This window comes from Haliotis rubra, unplaced genomic scaffold, assembly GCF_003918875.1.
Source record: "Haliotis rubra isolate DU_JTF1 unplaced genomic scaffold, ASM391887v1 Scf1036, whole genome shotgun sequence".
In the NCBI taxonomy this organism is placed as follows: Eukaryota; Metazoa; Mollusca; class Gastropoda; order Lepetellida; family Haliotidae; genus Haliotis; species Haliotis rubra.
The window spans coordinates 237174-258179 of NW_025764933.1; the positions used below are offsets into that span (position 1 = coordinate 237174).

At 43.1% G+C, this 21006-nt stretch overlaps 1 protein-coding gene across 2 annotated transcripts in view; it reads right to left on the reverse strand.

Annotated features, from left to right (window-relative positions):
* LOC124273664 (galactoside 2-alpha-L-fucosyltransferase SEC1-like) overlaps window positions 1–20184 on the reverse strand; it is a 37652-nt gene extending 17468 nt beyond the window's left edge. For both annotated transcript variants that reach the window (XM_046708941.1, XM_046708947.1), the window contains exon 1: window positions 20063–20184. The gene's annotated coding sequence lies outside the window, so the exon portion shown is untranslated. The remainder of the gene's footprint in view (window positions 1–20062) is intronic.
* Between the last annotated feature and the right edge of the window lie 822 nt (window positions 20185–21006).

Sequence of the window (21006 nt, forward strand, 5' to 3'; positions counted from 1 at the left end):
GGTTTTACACCGCTTTAGCAATATTCCAGCTATATCACGGCGGGGGACACCAGAAATGGGCTTTACACATTGTGCCCATGTGGAGAATGGAACCCGGGTCTTCGACGTGACGAGCGAAATCCTTAAACACTAGGCTACCCCACCGCCCCGGTTTAAGATATTCCTCCTCAGCGATGATGATGATGATGATGATGACAACGACGACGATGATGGTGGTGGTGGAAGCACTGAATTGTTATTTCTCCGGTCAATGGATTAGTGTGCACTCAGTTTTCTTTAACAACTCCCTGGGGAGTATACCACCCAAGCTGCCTGTGTGGTCGCTATAAGATTACTAAACACATTAACATGACATATCGACCCGTGAAAAATTGGTCCTCAGTAACCCATGCTTGTCGTATGAGTCGACTAACGGGATCGGGTGGTCAAGCTCGCTGGCCTGGTTGACACATGCCATTGTATCCCAATTGCGTAGATCGATGTTCATGCTATTGATCAGTGGATTGTCTGGTCCAGACTAAACTCACTCACTCATTCACACACTCACTCACTCACTACACATGAAATATCACATATTCTGAGTTAAAGCGACTCGTAAAAACGCTCAACATATACTCCTCACAAAAAATTAAGCAACAAGTATTTTCAGTGTAATATCTTTATCAATTTCGATAGTAATTTTTTCCGTCATGTTACTGAAAGGTAAATATTCAAAGAATACATTAACCTTATTGACTGTCAAATTGATTTATCTGATAATATTGACAACATCACCCGAACACAACCACCCTCAGAAACAACATGCAAAATGTGTGGCATGAATGTGCTCCACTCTTCACACATGCACCATGATCGGTCGTATTATTGTGTGAACATCAAGCGTTTCAAGCAGATACACGAGATTCCCTATAAAACTAATTCATAAACTACTTTTATACCGAACTGAAAGGGGTCATAAAGTTTAGTTCATTTTCTGCATTTCGTTAAATTCAACATCAAGCGACCGGGACCACAAGAAACAGTTCGTGATCACCTCCTGTTGTCATGGACGCTGTGTACAGAAGTTGTAAAACCCAATAAAACCCAACATAACTATTTTGCGGCATTTCGTTAATGGGTATGTTTTCAAGAACTGCATTTCTTCATATGATGAACAGCTGGAATTATTCCAGTATTCCAGGGTATTCATTACATTGCAAGAGTCGTAGTAACAACATGTTCATAGTATTCAAATCCTTCAAATTCAGTGTTAGGCCAAATATTTTTGACGTGGTAAATTTGCGGTCAGAGATTTTAGGTGTATTGCTACTGGACAAAGGAACATGATTTTCATTGTGTGATCGACAACGGCTAGGTAAAGGTATTGATTTTACAAACCTGTCGTGACAATTGGGGCATTTCATTCGAGCTACTCCACGTTTTGGCCTTGAACATTTGCAAAGGGAGTTGAGAAGGGTCACCAGGTGACTATCACGCACAGTGGCTTAGCTTTTGGCAATATCCGACTAAAACACGTCGTTGTTATGGTGATGAGTGTGAGTGAGTGAGTTAATTCTTAACGTCACGTCAGCAATGTTTCAGCCATATCGTGACGAGAACAAATTAGATGTTGATTAAGAGTGAGTGTATATTATAACACATCTCGTCACATGATAGTAAAACAACTAGACGATCACAGTTAGAATTAAAACTAGCATGTAAAGTTAAAACTAACAGCACTATCTGGACAATACATAATATAAAAACAGGCTATAGATCGCCAGATATGGTGAGGAACCGGTATTGAACCGGATACACACTAACTTGTCCAGCGGGGACAAGTGGTTATGTCCGTGAACATGGTATTGCGAAACCATAGAAAGCCCATCCTCTTAAGTAGGGTTTCCATGTGCGCGCAGCGTAATGCGTATGTGCGCGCAGCGTAATGCGTATACAACACTTTATACTTAAATAGTAATAGCGGTTTTCATGCATGCGTTAAAAGTGATTCGTGATACGTATTGCGTAGTGCGTGAATCTGCTTACGCTCAAAAAGTGTCCAAATACGCATCACGCAGCTATACGGAGGCCGGAAGTAGGGATTCCCAAGGGGCCTTTTCCAATGTCACGTGATTTTAATTGCACACACAAGTTGCAAAATGCCAAGAAATTCGGCATCCGAGATACTTATAGACCAATTAATTGAACTCGTTAGATGCAATCCAGCTATTTACAATGCACCCAGGAAGGACAACAAGGATATTACGAAGATAGCCCCTATTTGGAACGCAGTTACAAGGAAACTTCTGGAAAACGATGACCAAGAAAGGACTGGGATTTTGAATACACACACACACACACACACACAGAGAGAGAGAGAGAGAGAGACAGACACACAGACAAACACACAGACAGACACACAGACAGACAGACAGACAGACAGACAGACAGACATACATACATACATACATACATACATACATACATACATACACATACATACATACATACATACATACATACATACATACATACATACATACATACATACATACATACATACATACATACATACATACATACACACACACACACACATACATACATACATACATACATACATACATACATACATACATACATACATACATACATACATACATACATACATACATACATACATACATACATACATACATACATACATACATACATACATACATACATACATACATACATACATACATACATACATACATACATACATACATACATACATACATACATACATACATACATACATACATACATACATACATACATACATACATACATACACACATACTTACATACATACATACATACATACATAGCAATTTGAGGATACAGCTCACTTTTTGTTTACCTGCCACAAAGACGATAATATCAGAAAGACTATGTACTTTTAAATACATAGGTATGACCTGCCATACGTCATGGCTATAGTTCAGTAAGCAGTTCCACAAACATGGACATCAGTTCACGATTTTATTGTCACAAGTAAAAGATCGGAGCAGTTTTAAACTGACGTAGACAGGATGACCGCATAATTATATCTTTCCACGGACACCACTGACTTCAAAATGCTGACATTATGTATTTCACTTGTACAATTGTACATTATGTTTAGCACTAACTATGTGTATTAACCAGCTGTTTCAACACATTACCTGGAGAGGTATTTACATAAGCAAGTTTTGCATTTTTACCGATCCAGATTTCTTTGAAATAAAAATATGTTTAAACCAGAAAGCCCATCCAGATTGGGTGACTGTGTATTGTTTTACGGCGCATTTAGTGAGTGGGTGAGTGAGAGTGAGGTTAGATTTACGCTGCACTAAGCAATATTTCAGCTATATGACGGCGGTGTGTAAATAATCGAGTCTGGGCCAGACAATCCAGTGATCAACAGCATAAGCATCCGCGTCACGAACTAACGCTTCAACCGCAAACTTTCCCACCTAACGCTGATCAGTTAATCATTAAATATCTCCAAACCACCAACGGTGAAACACGCCAATGACATATGTAACATCTATGAAGAAAATAATAATTGCAAGTTTAACCATTTTCCAGTCACAAACGATGTTATATGTCCCTTCTATAAGGTTACGTACGTGTGTATCTGGCAAAGATAGTACTAATTACTTCGTGAGCATAACTAAGAAAGCTATGAATACAATGCCATATAGAAAGAGGTCAAATGTGACATATGTAACCCTATATGGCGTTTACTGAGAAAGTGTAATCCCAAACATAACATATGTTATAGTTAAGAAAGGTTAAAAAATGATAAAATAATAATGAAATACTTTATTTTACTTCACATTTGCAGGTATTTTTTGTGTTTCGTCAAAAATAACCGTGTCATTAGCATATAACTGGATCCTGGTTGCTTGGTGATATGACATATGTACAAAACTAGAGGTCGTGCTTAAATCCTGAAAACTACCGAGACAACAACTGTAAGTGGCAAGCCCTTTACGTCAGTATAGCACACGACCCTGGACTTATCGGTGATTCACAGCGGGCTTAGATCAGACTCAACAATTGACGGTATGAATGTTCTAAAGGCCTTACTTGACATTCTTATTAGGAAGGAAAATAGTTTCCTCGTTCATAGGTTTTACTAGAGTACTTCCTCCAAAACAGTTCGAAGAAATGGCCTTGATTGATTCAATGATTAAGCGTACAATTAGAAATATATGTTTCACTGTCATCTAAAATAGGTATAAACCAGGGCTGTAGCTACCATTATAAAAAAGCCCGGGCTTACACATGATTGTTGCTAAAAAGGTTGGGCAAGCCCTCGATACGATCTAAGTATAAAGTTTTGCAACCTATCAGGCTAACACGAAAAAAATGGGCTTGCCGAAAGTCATGCCGAAAGCTGTCCGATTCTACATATTATAGTGAAAACACAATCTCCACTCATAGTGTACACATTTAATGGTACACGTCTTCCCGCATACACACAGTCATACACAAAGACAGTTCACACCTGTGTCTCTTATATAATCTATTATATGGTCTCTGTTTGTATGTAGCGTATACTTCGGTTCAGGTTTATAACGCCGACCTTTCGACCAAACTTCACGGTTGAGTGGAAAAGAAATATCGGCTTCCTGAGACGATTCGTTTCATTTTGCCAATTAATAAAGGATTACGAGGACAATGAAGGATCAACGAGTTGTTAGAAGAGGATAATCCGGATTATGCGGATGAGACGACACCTAATGAGAAGACGACAACAGTATATATTTTTATCCGTTTAATTCTATACTTGAAGCACTCATCAACAAACTCAGTTGACAGATTTTAAAGTTTTTTTTACAATGAAATTCACATAAGTAAATACGCGACATTTTAAATAAATACATCGCATATCCAATGTGTATTCGTGATATATATATAGCACCAATTCTTTTCACAGGGATCGATCCACAGATTTTAACCCAAATGCAACAGGTGGAATGCTGAATCAGCAAACTGTCTCACGGACAGTGTCCCTTGTCTGAGCTGGTGACAGATGTCATCCAGTCGTCTCACGGACAGTGTCCCTTGTCTGAGCTGGTGACAGATGTCATCCAGTCGTCGCTCCAAGTCCCTGTATTTCTTCTTGTTGTTTTCCGTGTTGGTGACAGGATCGGCACGACCTCGAAGATGTTTTGGTGAGCCTTGCCGACGTATCTCTTCAGACGTGAATGCCACCCTTCCAGGTGGTTCTTGGTTCTTGGCCCATCTGAGTTGTGGTGGTTCCATTGCGTTCCACTGCGATATGTTCACCTTGTGCGACGAGTTCAGCTTATCAAAACATCTAGAGTAGATTATCCGCAACGCCTAATCAGAACCTAACCTTCAAAGGAAAACCGTTGGTCGGCGTCCTGAGACTAGTGGAAAATCGAAAGGTCGGCGTCTTGAGACGACCCCTATACTTCGAGCCCCCGCTATAACGCCCCGATCACGGATCGCTTTGTGATCTGTACATGCTTGACGGGGCGTGGTCATAGTCCCATTTTTTAAGTACATGTACATAACAAACGTTGTACAGTTGAGCAGGACAGCAGCGAGCGAAGATAAACAGAAACACACACTATAAGAATCGCTGCTAGACAAAGTTAAAATGTCTACTCACATACCCACTCCACCCGCCAGTCCACCCGGGACCTCTCACTGCGCGTGTCCACGGACAGGTTGGGACTCCGTCTGGCGATATATAATATCCTTACCGCTTCACAGGGATTCAATACCGCAACACGAGTTGACACAAAGAAGCTGATCAGCTGTGAACTCTGGTGAATTGTGTCAAAAGAACATGCACTTTGGTCTCGCCACACGGTAAGGCAATATGCATACTCAACCAAAAAGACCTCCCCAATTTTCAATATTAAAGTATTTAATAGTTCGTATTATGATCCATATAATATTTAAATATTGAATATTGGGGTGGTCCTTAACTTATTTTGTTGAGTATATTTCGCACACCACGGTCCAAATACAAACTCCATAAACACAAAACTGCGCACCGCAAGTACCTCAGAGCTAATTCTCTTCACAATCCAAGAAAATCCAGATAAAGTCATGTAACTTATTACGCATACACCCAGCTATAATGTTATGTTTATTATTATGTTTTTATTAAAGTAGTGAGTGAGTGACTGATTGAGCGAGAGAGAGTGAGTTTAGTTTTACGCCGCACTCAGCAAATTCCAGCTATATGGCGGTTGTCTATACATAATCGAGTCTGGACCAGATAATCCAGTGATCAAAAGCATGAGCATCGATCTACGCAATTGGGATACGATGACATGTGTCAGCCAAGTCAGCGAGCCTGACCACTCGATCCCGTCAGTCGCCTCTTACGACAAGCGTGGGCTACTGAAGATCAATTCTAACCCGGATCTTCACGGGTTTTGTTTCTATTAAAGTAAACTACAGCAGAGACAGGTTGGATGCCGAGGCACGGTCAGAGTCTGGTGAGGCTCTTCATCACCTCAAGTGGCTACATCCCATTCTGACCACAATCTCAGTTTCCTTGCTCGAGAAGCGCTGCCTTGTCGAACCCACCAGGAACTTTCCGTAGAATATGGAGACTCTCCAACCCTGCAGCCAGTAGACTAACGTCAGTGAGTGAGTTTGGTTTTCCGCCGCTTTTAGCAATATTCCAGCAATATCACGACAGGGGACACCAGAAATGGGCCTCACACATTGAACCCATGTCGGGCATCGAAGCCGGACTTCCGCGTGCCGAGCGAACGCTTTAGCCACTAGGCTACCCCACCGCTCCTTTCTTCTAATGTTTAATCTCTGAATATATATAATTTTGACAGGAGCAAATACTCCCACTAAAATTGAAAAGGAGCCTTAGTGAACATGAGGAAATCTAGACTTGCTTCATTTATGGATTTAGCATTGCAGCGAGGTATAGGCAGTAGGGGAAATAATGTGGTTCAGGGACTGCGAGACACACTATGTAGCCTCCTCCATTACCCAGAGTGTCAGACGAGCTGTCCTCCCGGTGGGGAACCCCGGTAATCTTCTGATCTCCATAAAGAGATCAGAAGATACCAACCCAAGGGCACCGTGAACAATAAGGTGCCTAAAGACAGTGTAGACAAGTTCGCTTATTTTTCAGACTTTTCCTGACCTTGCCGATCACATTACTGCCAGAAGAAACGGGTCATTGTGGTGGTGTGTGGTCCTGTGCGTAGAGCGGAGGTCACAAATCCAAGCAACGGTGGGTGCGGAGAGTCATTGGATGGGTGACCGTCTTTGCTAGCTTGACTCCTGAGAGTTTCTAGGGCTTCAGTCCTGCCCCACAACGAAGCACATGTGATACATGTGGTCTCACCTTTGGCAAGTGAGCTTATTCAAAATTGCCTCTGTTCACTCAGCAGAAAATGGGTACCCGGTGGGATAACCTCACAGGGTTATCCAGGGTAAAAATAATCAGCGTGTGATTACAGAGTATAACGAGCAATTAGATTGATGGATACAAGACGCTATTAATATGAATTATTATTATGTTTTACAGATTAAAGATAGTATGCAGCAGAGAGGGTTCGGGTGATCCTGGCACAGTCAGGCTGGTAAGGCTCATCATCAGCTCAGGGCCCTTGCCCCTCTACACGCAGCCCAGACAGCGAATGGGACTTCTCCCAGGAAACGCTGCCTAGTCGAACCCACCGGAGAACTTTCCGGAGAATATGAAGGCTCCCCAACACTGCAGCCTTCTGCATTACCCAGAGTGTCAGAAGGGCTGTACTCCCGGTGGAGAACCCGGGCACTCTCCTGATCTGCGCCAAGAGATCAGGAGGTACCAAACCAAGGGCACCGAGAACAATGGGGAGCCTGACGACAGTGTACTTGGGATGCAAGCGAGACATTTCAAAGGCGAGGTCCGCATATTTATCATGCTTTTCCTGAATCTTGCCAATCACATTGGTGTCAAAAGGGACAGAAAATTATTATTATTATCATTATTATTATTATTATTATTAACATCTGACTATCAAAAAGGGCAGGATCATGTTTGTTGGCAACATGTTCCTCATTTCTGTATTTCACATGACGCCCTGGTTATTATTGGTACTAGTAGCGTTGTTGGCTGTGTTGACGTTGTTGATGATGATGATGATGATGATGATGATGATCTTGTTGTTGTTGTTACTATTACCTAATACGAGTGGCGCTGTATCATATTCCTTCTATACCTGTGGTCGTATACATGCCTTATAGATGTGGGGCGGCGTAGCCTAGTGGGTAAAGCGTTCGCTCGTCACGCTGAAGACCCGGGTTCCACAAATGGGTACAATGTGTGAAGCCCAATTCTGGTGTCCCCCCGCCGTGATATTGTTGGAATATTGCTAAAAGCGGTGTAAAACTAAACTCACTCACTCACTCAATCACTCTTACAGACGCACAGTGGTGAGACGTAAATGAAACGGCAACACTTCCGCCCATCTAACCATCGTCATAAGCCCAACATGTGAAGGGATGTTGACATTTGTCAAAGAACCACCCGCCCTGTGACACTCGGAATATCTCTGTACAGTGTACGAAATAGCCACTGGCCCGCCTGCCCGTCGCAAGTAAAAATACAGTTGGGCCAGTAAATCTCCACAGTCACTGGCCCAACTGGCTAGTGTATTTTCATGGGGAATTTGTAAATATATCACTCTCTCTGACTTGTTAAGTTATAATACACTTTAAAGGTCACATGCAACCAAAAAATCAAACATAATTAAAACACAATTATCACTTATTCATGACATATGATATACATTGCTGATTATGAAAAAACATATAAACTTATAAGCGTACAATCGCAAATCAAAAGTGCAATATTTTGTACTTGGGTTTACTTCCCAAGAAACGAAGCAGCCGGGATACCGAACCCAGTCAGAGCGGGTGGGTGTGCACTCAAGTGTAACGGCTGGTTCATTTGCAGATGCCCTCACGGCTCATTGTGTGTGTATATAGAGATGTTGGGTTTTGTAAATACATGCTCATTTTTTGTGTATAACATTTTGCAATCAACAGACATCATAACATGTCATGTGTACAAGTATCACACCTGCCTGTCTGTGTAATTACATAATGTGACAGAGACCGAACTGGGGCCATAAATTAATGCGTTTTGTTTATGGTGTATAGCCTGATATATGTTAAGTTCAAATTGCATGTGGTCAGTGATCGAAGTTGTGTATTGAATATTGTCATTAGCAGACAGGCAGGCAGACACACAGGTGTCAATAAAACAGACATTGAGTTTTGTCTGTGACAAGGACAAATCTATATCACAGTTAGAAATTCTGTCAACGCTAAATAATGACATTTCTTTTAAGTATCGAACTGAGAAAGTGACTCGGTAAGAAGAACGTGTGGTGAAATAGACAAATGAACTTATATAAACAGTTAAATCGGTAATCTACTGTCATAACATATAAAAAACTCGCGCCTGTGAAATATCAACAAAACATTAGAAAAATAGCTCACACCAAAGCCTTCACCGAGTATTCACCGGACAACCCGCTTCCAAGCTGCGCGAACCTATTTCACTGCGCATGTGTTATGAGCGCAGCCCAGCTGTTGAAACCACTTCAATTCCCCCAAGCGCTGGGGGAAAGTTAGTGGATCGTTTGAACTACGATTTCGCGAGGCTTTTTTTCATCACGTTAATTTTCAACTTTTTAAGTTGAATTTGCATTTTTGATGATTTGATTCGGTAAGTCCATACCGAAAGGTATCAGAATCTGCAAAGTTGTGTTTTACGTTGCATGTGACCTTTAAATCATGCAAGATTATGGCCTGATACAAATGTTCATCATATCAGCAGCGGAATGATGAAACCCGTGCCATGCCGACAATATGCTATTCTCATCTATTTTTGTCATCTTTTGCTTAGTTTCTACATTCTAATTTCGAGCTAGTGAATTATTTTGTGGGCTAATACCTTTCCTTTCAGGCATAGCCCGACTGGCTAGCAAAATTTGGAAACTAAACTAACGGGCAAAAGAAACGGTACCAATTCGAAATCACTGATGTAAAAAACAACAAACCATCATTGTGAAAAAAGGAAAGTGAATTTTAATAACAGCTAGGTGTATGCTCAATATGCATGTGCCAATATGGTGGTTTGTCGTTTTCTAACATCAGTGATTTCGAATTGGCATCGTTTCTTTTGTCCGTTAGTTTATTTCACACAGCTGTCACTATAAAACGTTCACTAGTATAGAACAACAGCGTCACTCAGACCAACACAAGGCGCGCGAGGGGCGATGTCGTGACTGAGATGATCTCGACGTGAGCTGACATAATTGTGATGAGAAGATCACATTACTCTGTCCCTATTGTGTTCAGGTTACGCTTCAAGTGCGTGGACACGATTGTGAATTGCTAGATATCCAGCTTGGCAGTTTTTCAAAAGTCCGCCATTGCGTATATACTATCCCCCAAAAGAAACGAATAGGCGTTTTGTATTTTTTAAAAATCTATTAATAAAATATTGTGTTCAAACAGTCGTCAACATATGTAACAAAAGTGTTCATAACATGATTTTACACAACTGCTTTAAAATCGACTTTACCTGAAAATGTTGATTTTGGTGAGATTTCTTACAAGGATTAAAAAGGAATCGCCACAACGCAACAGAAATCACCTTCCAGTTGAAATTGTGCAGCAAAGCGCATGCACTGTCTGGCTATAAAAACCCAGACTACTTTCGGAAATCGGCATTCGTTTTGAAGGAGTTTCAAGGTCAAATCACTACGCCACGTCTTGACGTTGCGACACCCAGCATCGCCATTGAAAGAATGCAAGCTGGAGATTACCAATCTTCTGTTATCAGGCGCCTGAACGTCAGTCTGATCACGATATCACGGCTTACAGCTCGTTACAACCAAACAGGTATAACAAATGACCGTCCCCGTACAGGCAGACCTCGAGTCACCACTGTAGTCCAAGATCGGTACATCCGGGTACTACATTTGTGTGATCGTACTGCCACGGATGAGAGCACAGCAGCCAGGGTGCCTGGACTTCGGAGGATATCCGGTCAAACTCTACGGAACAGGTTGAAGGAGATTGGACTGAGAGCCAGGAGATCCGACGTCGGGCCCGTGCTACGTCGTCACTATGGCGCTCAAAGTTTCCGTTATCTAAAATTATCCACTTGGTTGTATAGACATTTCCGTCTATACAAAAAATTCATGTACTAAAGTCTGTTTGTGGACATGTTTGAAAATACTACATTTTCGCAACAGATTTCTGGGTTATGCGTTTCTTTTTTCGAATAGTATATGTCGATATTGCTTTTTGAGACATACCTCTACCAATACCTCTACATTCTTAACCAAGTGATTATCTGTTGTGTCTGTAAACCTCTCACACGTGCGCGTTCAGTAAGGACGTGTCCTTACATCCGATGTCGGATTTTATATTTTGTGTGTAACGCCGCATTCAGCACTATGCCAGCTATATGGTGGCTGTCTGTAAATAATCGAGCCTGGACCAAACAATCCATTGATTAACAGCATGAGCATCAATCTATGCAGTTGGGATGCGATAACATGTGTCAACCACGTCAGCGGGCCTGACCACGGTCTAACCACCCGATCCTGATAGTCGCCTCTAACGACAAGTGTGGGTTTCTGAAGGCCTATTGTGTGTCCTCGTGTTTTAAGTAGCTGATCATGAATTTTGCACCTTACAGTTGAAGTTATATGTTTGAACTGACTTTTTCATAGCCTTTTTACTAGTATTTTCGGAATCTCTGCAGCCAAAAAAGTGTCAAACAAAATCAGTACTGGGGAGGCTACGAAATCCTATTTCTAGGCCCCTATTGAGATTTTCCACCTGGACTAAGATGGGAGATTCCGAATCATAGGAAGTCCAGCTTCATTGAGACTTTTGTCAGCATTGCAGAAAGGGCTGGACAGAAAGGGCTGGACAGAAGGGGCTGGACAGAAAGGGCTGGACAGAAGGGGCTGGACAGAAAGGGCTGGACAGAAAGGGCTGGACAGAAAGGGCTGGACAGAAAGGGCTGGACAGAAGGGCTGGACAGAAGGGGCTGGACAGACAGGAAGGGGCTGGACAGAAGGGCTGGACAGAAAGGGCTGGACAGAAGGGCTGGACAGAAGGGGCTGGACTGGACAGAAAGGGCTGGACAGAGGGGCTGGACAGAAGGGGCTGGACAGAAAGGGCTGGACAGAAGGGCTGGACAGAAAGGGCTGGACAGAAAGGGCTGGACAGAAGGGGCTGGACAGAAAGGGCTGGACAGAAGGGGCTGGACAGAAAGGGCTGGACAGAAAGGGCTGGACAGAAAGGGCTGGACAGAAAGGGCTGGACAGAAGGGGCTGGACAGAAAGGGCTGGACAGAAAGGGCTGGACAGAAAGGGCTGGACAGAAGCTGGACAGAAAGGGCTGACAGAAGGGACTGGACAGAAAGGGCTGGACAGAAGGGGCTGGACAGAAGGGGCTGGACAGAAAGGGCTGGACAGAAGGGGCTGGACAGAAAGGGCTGGACAGAAGGGGAGATTATACAGTTCAGGGACTGGGAGACATAGCATTCCATAGCACACAGGGTAGAGGGTCTGTCCGGTGAGCGGGTGTAATCCCAACTATGGTTAAACTGAACTCCACTTCATTGTTTCATAAGAAAATGATATTTACAAATTGATTTTAATTATAAAGCTTTAAACAATCGTATTTCTATATTTTATGTCGAGGTTTAGGCAGCATGTCGTTAATTAAGACGTCACAGACTGCCTCTGTTTGAAGAGATCGTACAATGATTCACCATTCATCTGGCTCACTGGGTACACCTGTTATGTGTTCCTTGCGCTTATTAAGTGTATTATTGTAACGTACACTGTGATTGATATAATATCAAGTCCGTACCAGACCGCCAAACTTTTCTAGCGGCCGAGCCTCGTTTTGAGATTTCCACGATTTCAAGATTTCCGTTTGTATAGAACACGTTGTAAGATAGAGCACCCTACACGACGTGTTTGCAAGGATTAGAAGGAGCGTATCGTTACAATATACAAGTGATTAGATTATCAAATAATACTGATTAATATTTATATATCCATCCGTTTGAATGAGTTGGTCTTAACATTCTGGACTGGTTATTGTACTAAGTTGCGCAATAGGACGGAACCCAGTCAGCAGGAAACGAGACTGTTGTGCAGTCAATATATTTGTTTTGATTATTTTCTTGAATGAATAAAATATGTGTCAGTCAATAAACACAATCAAATTTCTCAGGCACAAACCTGTTTTTATATTCGATAGTAATTGATAGTAAGAACAATTTTGAGAATAGAAGGCAGATTATAATCAACAGAGTTCTATTTACAAACAATCAAACTTATCAGTAGCGAACCTGTTTCAGGCTCACCCTACTTTACTCACCAGACAGTGGACTGTTCCATTATACCCATAGGTGTTACCCTAATTAACCTTCTAGTTCAGTGTCTGTCAATCGACTGTCTGTAAATTGGGTGTCTGTCCATTGGGAGATAACCGGTGAGCGCAACGGGGTTGTGCTTGCCTCTCTTTGCGTGTGCGATCGCGCGCCAGTGTGTGTATTTGTGTGTTTGCCCGTGTACGTGTATATGCATGGACCTTTCGTCTCAATCCTATTGATGAGCGTGACAGGGCAGGTGTCCGATTGTCACCAGTGTAGAAAGTCATGCAGCGGCCTGCCCCGACTGACGTCCTGATCCCGAACGATATATCACGTGTCTTAAGGCTGAGGTTATGTTACCAGGAGTCACCACAGGGGCTATAATCAGCGTATCACACTGTTACTTTCACATGTACTCTACCTTACAAACCCTAATAAACCCCACTACAATACAATTGTCCGTTTGTCGCACTGTCCTTTTTACGTGCACCATACCGAACAAATCCTAAAACGCACACACTACAATACACTTGCACATGCACCATACCGAACAAATACTAAAACGCACACACTACAATACACTTGCACATGCACCATACCGTACACATCCTAAAACACACACACTACAATACACTTGCACATGCACCAGTCCGAACAAATACTAAAACGCACACACTACAATACAATTGCACATGCACCATACCGTACACATCCTAAAACGCACACACTACAATACAATTGCACATGCACCATACCGTACACATCCTAAAACGCACACACTACAATACAATTGCACATGCACCATACCGAACAGACGCTAAAAAGCGCACACCACAATACGAATGTGCTTTTCCTGCAGGATTGCCTGCGGGCGATGGTAGTTATGTCAAACAATCATCCGACACTACGTCACGCCCTAAATACGTCACGCCCTAAATACGTCACCGCCCTAAATACGTCACGCCCTGAATACGTCACCGCCCTGAATACGCCACGCCCTGAATACGTCACCGCCCTGAATACGTCACGCCCTAAATACGTCACCGCCCTAAATACGTCACGCCCTGAATACGTCACCGCCCTGAATACTCCACCCCTCCCCTCAGACCCTCAGTAATCCGCCTTCCATGCAGGGTTAAAGGCAAATTAGTGGAGACAATTAAGTGAATTGGTCACCGAGAAATCAGGCATGATTGTGCAACAGGGTTGAACATATGTAGCAGCTTGTATTCATTTTGGTATTGTTTGGTGATAGGTTTTAATTATAAGTTTTTAAAATATTGTTAATTTCATAATGAGCTAGGGACCCTCAGCATCAATCATTTGGATAACTCACAGTTCATAGCTTCTGCCAACTGTGCTGATTGGCCTAAAGTTTACAAAGAAGCCCTACAACTTCTCATTGGCTGTAAGTTGCAGTTGACGCTTCTCATGCAGGGCAAGGTGCCCAGTAATTTCATTCTGGCGGGCAACTTCAGAAAAAAAACCGTTTTGGTCTTGATCATATTTAAGATGCACACTATTGACGGCGTTCTGTTGAAGCACCAGGCCACTTGATTCAGCCCACACCTGACTTGAGTGTTTAACACCACCAGTTGGCTTGGACACAATGAAATAAAGAACTCTGCCCTACGGCTGGACCTTGAGTTATATCTTGGACTAGCCCGTCTACATTGGAGCCCCAGTGAAGAATTGAATTGATGTTCGTCTACTGGACTCAGAGCGCCATTACCTGATGACAGGTGTGTAAGTATAAGAGCAAGTTCAAGACACAGACCAAGATTTGAGGCTTGATCTCGTATTCAGACGATACAGTCTTCCACTGAACCACAAGGTCAAGCTACAGAGGCTATTGTACACATTGTTTACGACCGAGATGAAATGAAGCAAGGTTAAGATTAAACCAGCATAAAGCGACACAAAGACATGAATTATACATGGAATGCTTGTAATTAGGCTGAGGAAATACGTTGTGTGCCAACTGCAGGTGAAGACGGGTCTACAGTGGGTAATGTCGTGTATTGGAGAGGTATTTACATGTTCAATTGATTCGAAGATCCACAATACAACAGCAAGAACCTTGCAATACTTAAATTTGCCTGTTGGCCATCAGGGCAATCAGGGCCTGCAGGCTTTCAAATCTACAGGTCGTGAATGAAATCTGCAGGCCCATTTTGTTAAAGTCAAACCAATAAAAACACTAAAGACTACACTGTACACAGTTTCACACTGTTTCTACAAAGTCAACTAGCCAAGCCTGTGGCGCAGAGAGACGTTTTTATTTGTTAAAGACTGATGTTGACATTCCTATGCACAATGCGCTGAAATAACAGGAAGCGAAACCATAAGTTATCGTAACATGACGGATCATGGGTGATTCCCAAACGTTAATAAAGAAAAAAGCAAGGGAAAGATTCCGGTTGAAAAGAAGACAAATAATTTACTGAAGGCCACAAAGGCCTGCCAATATTTGAAACTGCCGGCCCGATACAATAACAACCGGCGCTGGGCCTGCGGGCCGGCGATTATTTCGAACTTTGACTGTAATTCAACAGGAACATGTCGACAGTCTATCTTCAATAAATGACAGGATGACCGACATGCTTTGATTCAACATTCTAATTCAACTTAGTATGTAACATGAGTTCTGATTGGTCAATGCTATAAATTTCCGACCGTATAATCAGCATATACGGTCGCAATTTGAAAACCGATTCACCGAAACCTTTGAATGTATCGATCCCTACACTATTGGGGTAACGCTGTTTCGCAGGACATTGTCATTTGCAGAAGCCATTGGTCAATTAACTCCCCTATCCAGCTAAAATGGGTGGAATTTGTGTTAAAAAAGACAAAACAGTATCATAAATTTAATTTTAAGTTCAAACAACTTACTCGCAACGGGTTGTTGACCCAACACTGTTAGATCATGAAACAAGGTTTATGACGTCATTATGGAGCGTGACGTCACCTGCTATGACGTCATTTGACAACAGAACTGATAATGGCCCGTAGTTGAGGAATCAGCGGGCCACTCATTTCTGTAACTAGAGGGCGGTTTCATCATAATACCGTCCATTTTATCTATAATACTATGATCTATTCATCATTGTCAAATTTAGTCTGTGTGCACATAATAAACGTGTGCAGTTTGAAAAGGGAACTACTTTCTCTGGCGATGGTGTAAGTTGAAGGAGTGATATGATTAACCTTTGACCTAGAGGAACTTTGACCTGGTTTAAATAATGAATTTCTTTCACGAAAAACAGCGTAAAACGAGTTGAATTAGAATTAGATATTCTGTACTGTGTTTGACGATGGGGACGTATACCGGTGGTTATATAGCCTCAAATTCCAGTTATATCGGCGACGCGTACAAATACGCGTCGCCGATATAACTAAATTTGAGGCTATATAACCACCGGTATACGTCCCCAATTCGTCAAACACAGTACAGTTATCCCCTAAATCATTTACCGATGCAGAGATTATACTTAAACAATGATATGATGACCACAAAGCGTTGGTTTAACAATCCCATGATGTCATGAAGTTCCGAAAAACAGTCATAACAGGTCATGAGGTTTGGTTAATCAATCAGATGACGTCATGAGGTTTGGTTAAACAATCAGATGACGTCATGAGGTTTGGTTAAACAATCGCATGATGTGCGAAGGTTTAAATCGTATAATCGTATAGCCTTACAAACTTCACGGCTTATATTAAACATCCCGGCGAGAGAAATTTCAGTTAACCAGCTGCACCATGTCATGCCACACAGGATTCCGTTCCAACCACATGCCGTTATATCTGGACGTCTATACAATCTCTATAATCTACAGCAGTTGGACACATCCCTGTTCTGTATTCTGTACAATCTACATCACCTGAACAAATCAGTTCACTGCAATCTCTTCCAAGCAAGGTCAGCTTGACATGGACCATGCTGACAAAGATAGAGATTGTCTGTGGGATTAGTTCATAAAGTGTTCCACATTTGCATGTGTTTCGTTACCGTTGCTTATCAAATCATGTTCACCTGTCTGTTTAGGTTCTCTGAGTTTCAATGCGTTTTTGACGGATGTCACTGGCGTGTAGCATACCTTTAGGTCATGACACCTTGTATCACCTCTAACAGATCGTTATTCAGAAACAGCATAGCTTTTAGGTCTTGACACCTAGTATCACCTCTAACAGATCGTTATTCAGAAACAGCATACCTTTAGGTCTTGACACCTAGTACCTCCTCTAACAGATCGTGACTCAGAAACATCATAGCTTCAGGTCTTGACACCTTGTATCACCTCTAACAGATCGTGATTCAGAAACATCATAGCTTCAGGTCTTGACATCTAGTATCACCTCTAACAGATCGTGATTCAGAAACAGCATAGCTTTAGGTCTTGACACCTGGTATCACCTCTAACAGATCGTGACTCAGAAACAGCATAGCTTTAGGTCTTGACACCTTGTATCACCTCTAACAGATCGTGACTCAGAAACAGCATAGCTTTAGGTCTTGACACCTGGTATCACCTCTAACAGATCGTTATTCAGAAACAGCATAGCTTTAGGTCTTGACACCTAGTATCACCTCTAACAGATCGTGACTCAGAAACAGCATAGCTTTAGGTCTTGACACCTTGTACCTCCTCTACCAGATCGTGACTCAGAAACAGCATAGCTTTAGGTCTTGACACCTGGTATCACCTCTAACAGATCGTGACTCAGAAACAGCATAGCTTTAGGTCTTGACACCTTGTATCACCTCTAACAGATCGTGACTCAGAAACAGCATAGCTTTAGGTCTTGACACCTTGTATCACCTCTAACAGATCGTGACTCAGAAACAGCATACCTTTAGGTCTTGACACCTAGTATCACCTCTAACAGATCGTGACTCAGAAACAGCATAGCTTTAGGTCTTGACACCTTGTACCTCCTCTACCAGATCGTGACTCAGAAACAGCATAGCTTTAGGTCTTGACACCTTGTACCTCCTCTACCAGATCGTGACTCAGAAACAGCATAGCTTTAGGTCTTGACACCTTGTACCTCCTCTACCAGATCGTGACTCAGAAACACCATAGCTTTAGGTCTTGACACCTTGTACCTCCTCTACCAGATCGTGACTCAGAAACAGCATAGCTTTAGGTCTTGACACCTGGTATCACCTCTAACAGATCGTGACTCAAAAACAGCTTGGTTTTTTTGCAATAGCCGTTGGGACTAGTGTGCTTCACTGTAATAATGTGCCCCACATTAAACATCTGTGTTAAGTGTGTCCGAGGGCGGTTGACTGAAAGGATGTAATAGAAGTATCTACCACACTGAACCCCATGTTTGCTCTGTATGTTTACACCCATACTTGAAGCCTGAATATATTCCATCTCTTGTCGTGTTTGCCATATGACCTCAAATGCAAGTGACGTCCCATTAGCTAAAGACCACGGGCTGAATATTTCATACACCACTTAACGTAATGAAAGTCGGATTAACAAACATAAAAACAACAGTTCCTGGTCATTTGCAGGTATATTGACAACACACTGGCGGCTCTACGGCCATGAGTGAGTGAGTGAGTAGGTTTTGGTGGGTGGGTGGGTGGGTGAGGAGGAGTGAGTGAGTGAGTGGGTGGGTGGGTGGGTGGGTGGTGGTGGAGGAGTGAGTGAGTGAGGAGTGGGTGGGTGGGTGGGTGGGTGGGTGGTGGGAGTGGTGGGAGTGAGTGGTGGGTGGGTGAGGGAGTGAGTGAGTGGGTGAGTGGGTGGGTGGGTGGGTGGGTGGGTGAGTGAGTGAGGGTGGGTGGAGTGGGTGGGTGGGTGGGTGGGTGGAGTGAGGAGTGAGTGGTGGGTGGGTGAGTGAGTGAGTGGTGAGTGAGTGGAGTGAGTGGGTGGGTGGGTGAGTGAGTGAGTGAGTGAGTGAGTGAGGAGTGAGGTGGGGTGGGTGGGTGGGTGGGTGGGTGGAGGAGGAGGAGTGAGTGAGGAGTGAGTGAGTGAGTGAGTGAGTGAGTGAGTGTGAGTGAGTGAGTGAGTGAGTGAGTGAGTGAGTGAGTGAGTGGGTGGGTGGGTGTGTGAGTGAGTGAGTGACAGATGGCAGAAACAGCTGGTCAGTGATACCCTGCCGAATAATCAAATTTGTACATTAAGTTTGGTCTTGTTTGTTGTTTAGCGGTGCACACAACTGTATCCCCGCTTTTCCCGCGAATAATAGAGTAACATTCCAGCTTGTGCATTCAGATGATATAACTGAAATACTCTTTAAATACATAAAAATTCATGGTCGCCATTGTGATTGTATCCAGGGTCGGAGAGGAAATAAAACTTGTGTATAACAACGGTGCTGTTACCACAAGGCTAAGCCACCCCAACCCCACTTCTCAACCCTACCTCTCACCGCCTCCCCGCATAGATAGGGAAGTTCGTCCACGGCTTATCACTAGAGGTAACAGGCCTTGACTGAAGAATCACAATAAATAACCCTACCCCACATGGTCTAGATTTGATCAAACGATGGGCTTGTATTTATCGAATGAACACATCCGTCTTAGGACCGACAATAGGCTGAGGTGTATGAGATACATGATAGCGTCACTATAGAAGTATAAACAAACTTTTACAATCAAATCAGTCTTACCTCGACACAGCGTCACATCGTCGCCCTTCTCTCGCCCACGATGTGAGATCATTTCCTGGTTCCAAAAGATAAAGCGGACATGACAGCCCATCCATATCGTGCGACTTACTCTGACATACAGATCTCACAGCAGGGGACACAACTGACGTAGGCGTGCATGCTCTGTTACATGTCGTTGTGGTCTGCACAATGTAACGCCGAACTCAGAAAGAGAGAGAGAGAGTTAAGAACGGAAGAACAGGATTATTTGATCGTTTATAGAACACAGTGTTGACTCTGTGTTGGGCAATGGATTATTTTAGATTTAATGCTTGAACTTGGGTGTTGAGTCACGTATTCAGGTTACGATAGGTGCGCTGGGCGGTCCATTGTATTGCACTACCGTAATTACTGTTATCAGGGATCGTGATATATAGTACGACCAGAAATTATTGAGAATTGTAGGAATATGTTTAATTGGATTTCTAGTATAAACAACCTTGACCAGCTATCAAGTGCTTGGTTTTTGTATGTGCGGCTGCTTGTACAGTCAGCTGCCACGCCGTGATGTCGTACAGTCAGCTGTCACGCCGTGATGTCGTACAGTAGGCTGTCACGCCGTGATGTCGTACAGTCAGCTGCCACGCCGTGATGTCGTACAGTCGGCTGCCACGCCGTGATGTCGTACAGACAGCTGTCACGTCGTGATGTCGTACAGTCAGCTGTCCCGTCGTGATTTCGTACAGTCGGCTGCCATATAGTGATGTCGTACAGTAGGCTGTCACGCCGTGATGTCGTACAGTCGGCTGTCACGTCGTGATGTCGTACAGTCGGCTGCCATGTTGTGATGTCGTACAGTCAGCTGCCATATAGTGATGTCGTACAGTCAGCTGCCATGTTGTGATGTCGTACAGTCAGCTGCCATATAGTGATGTCGTACAGTCAGCTGCCACGCCGTGATGTCG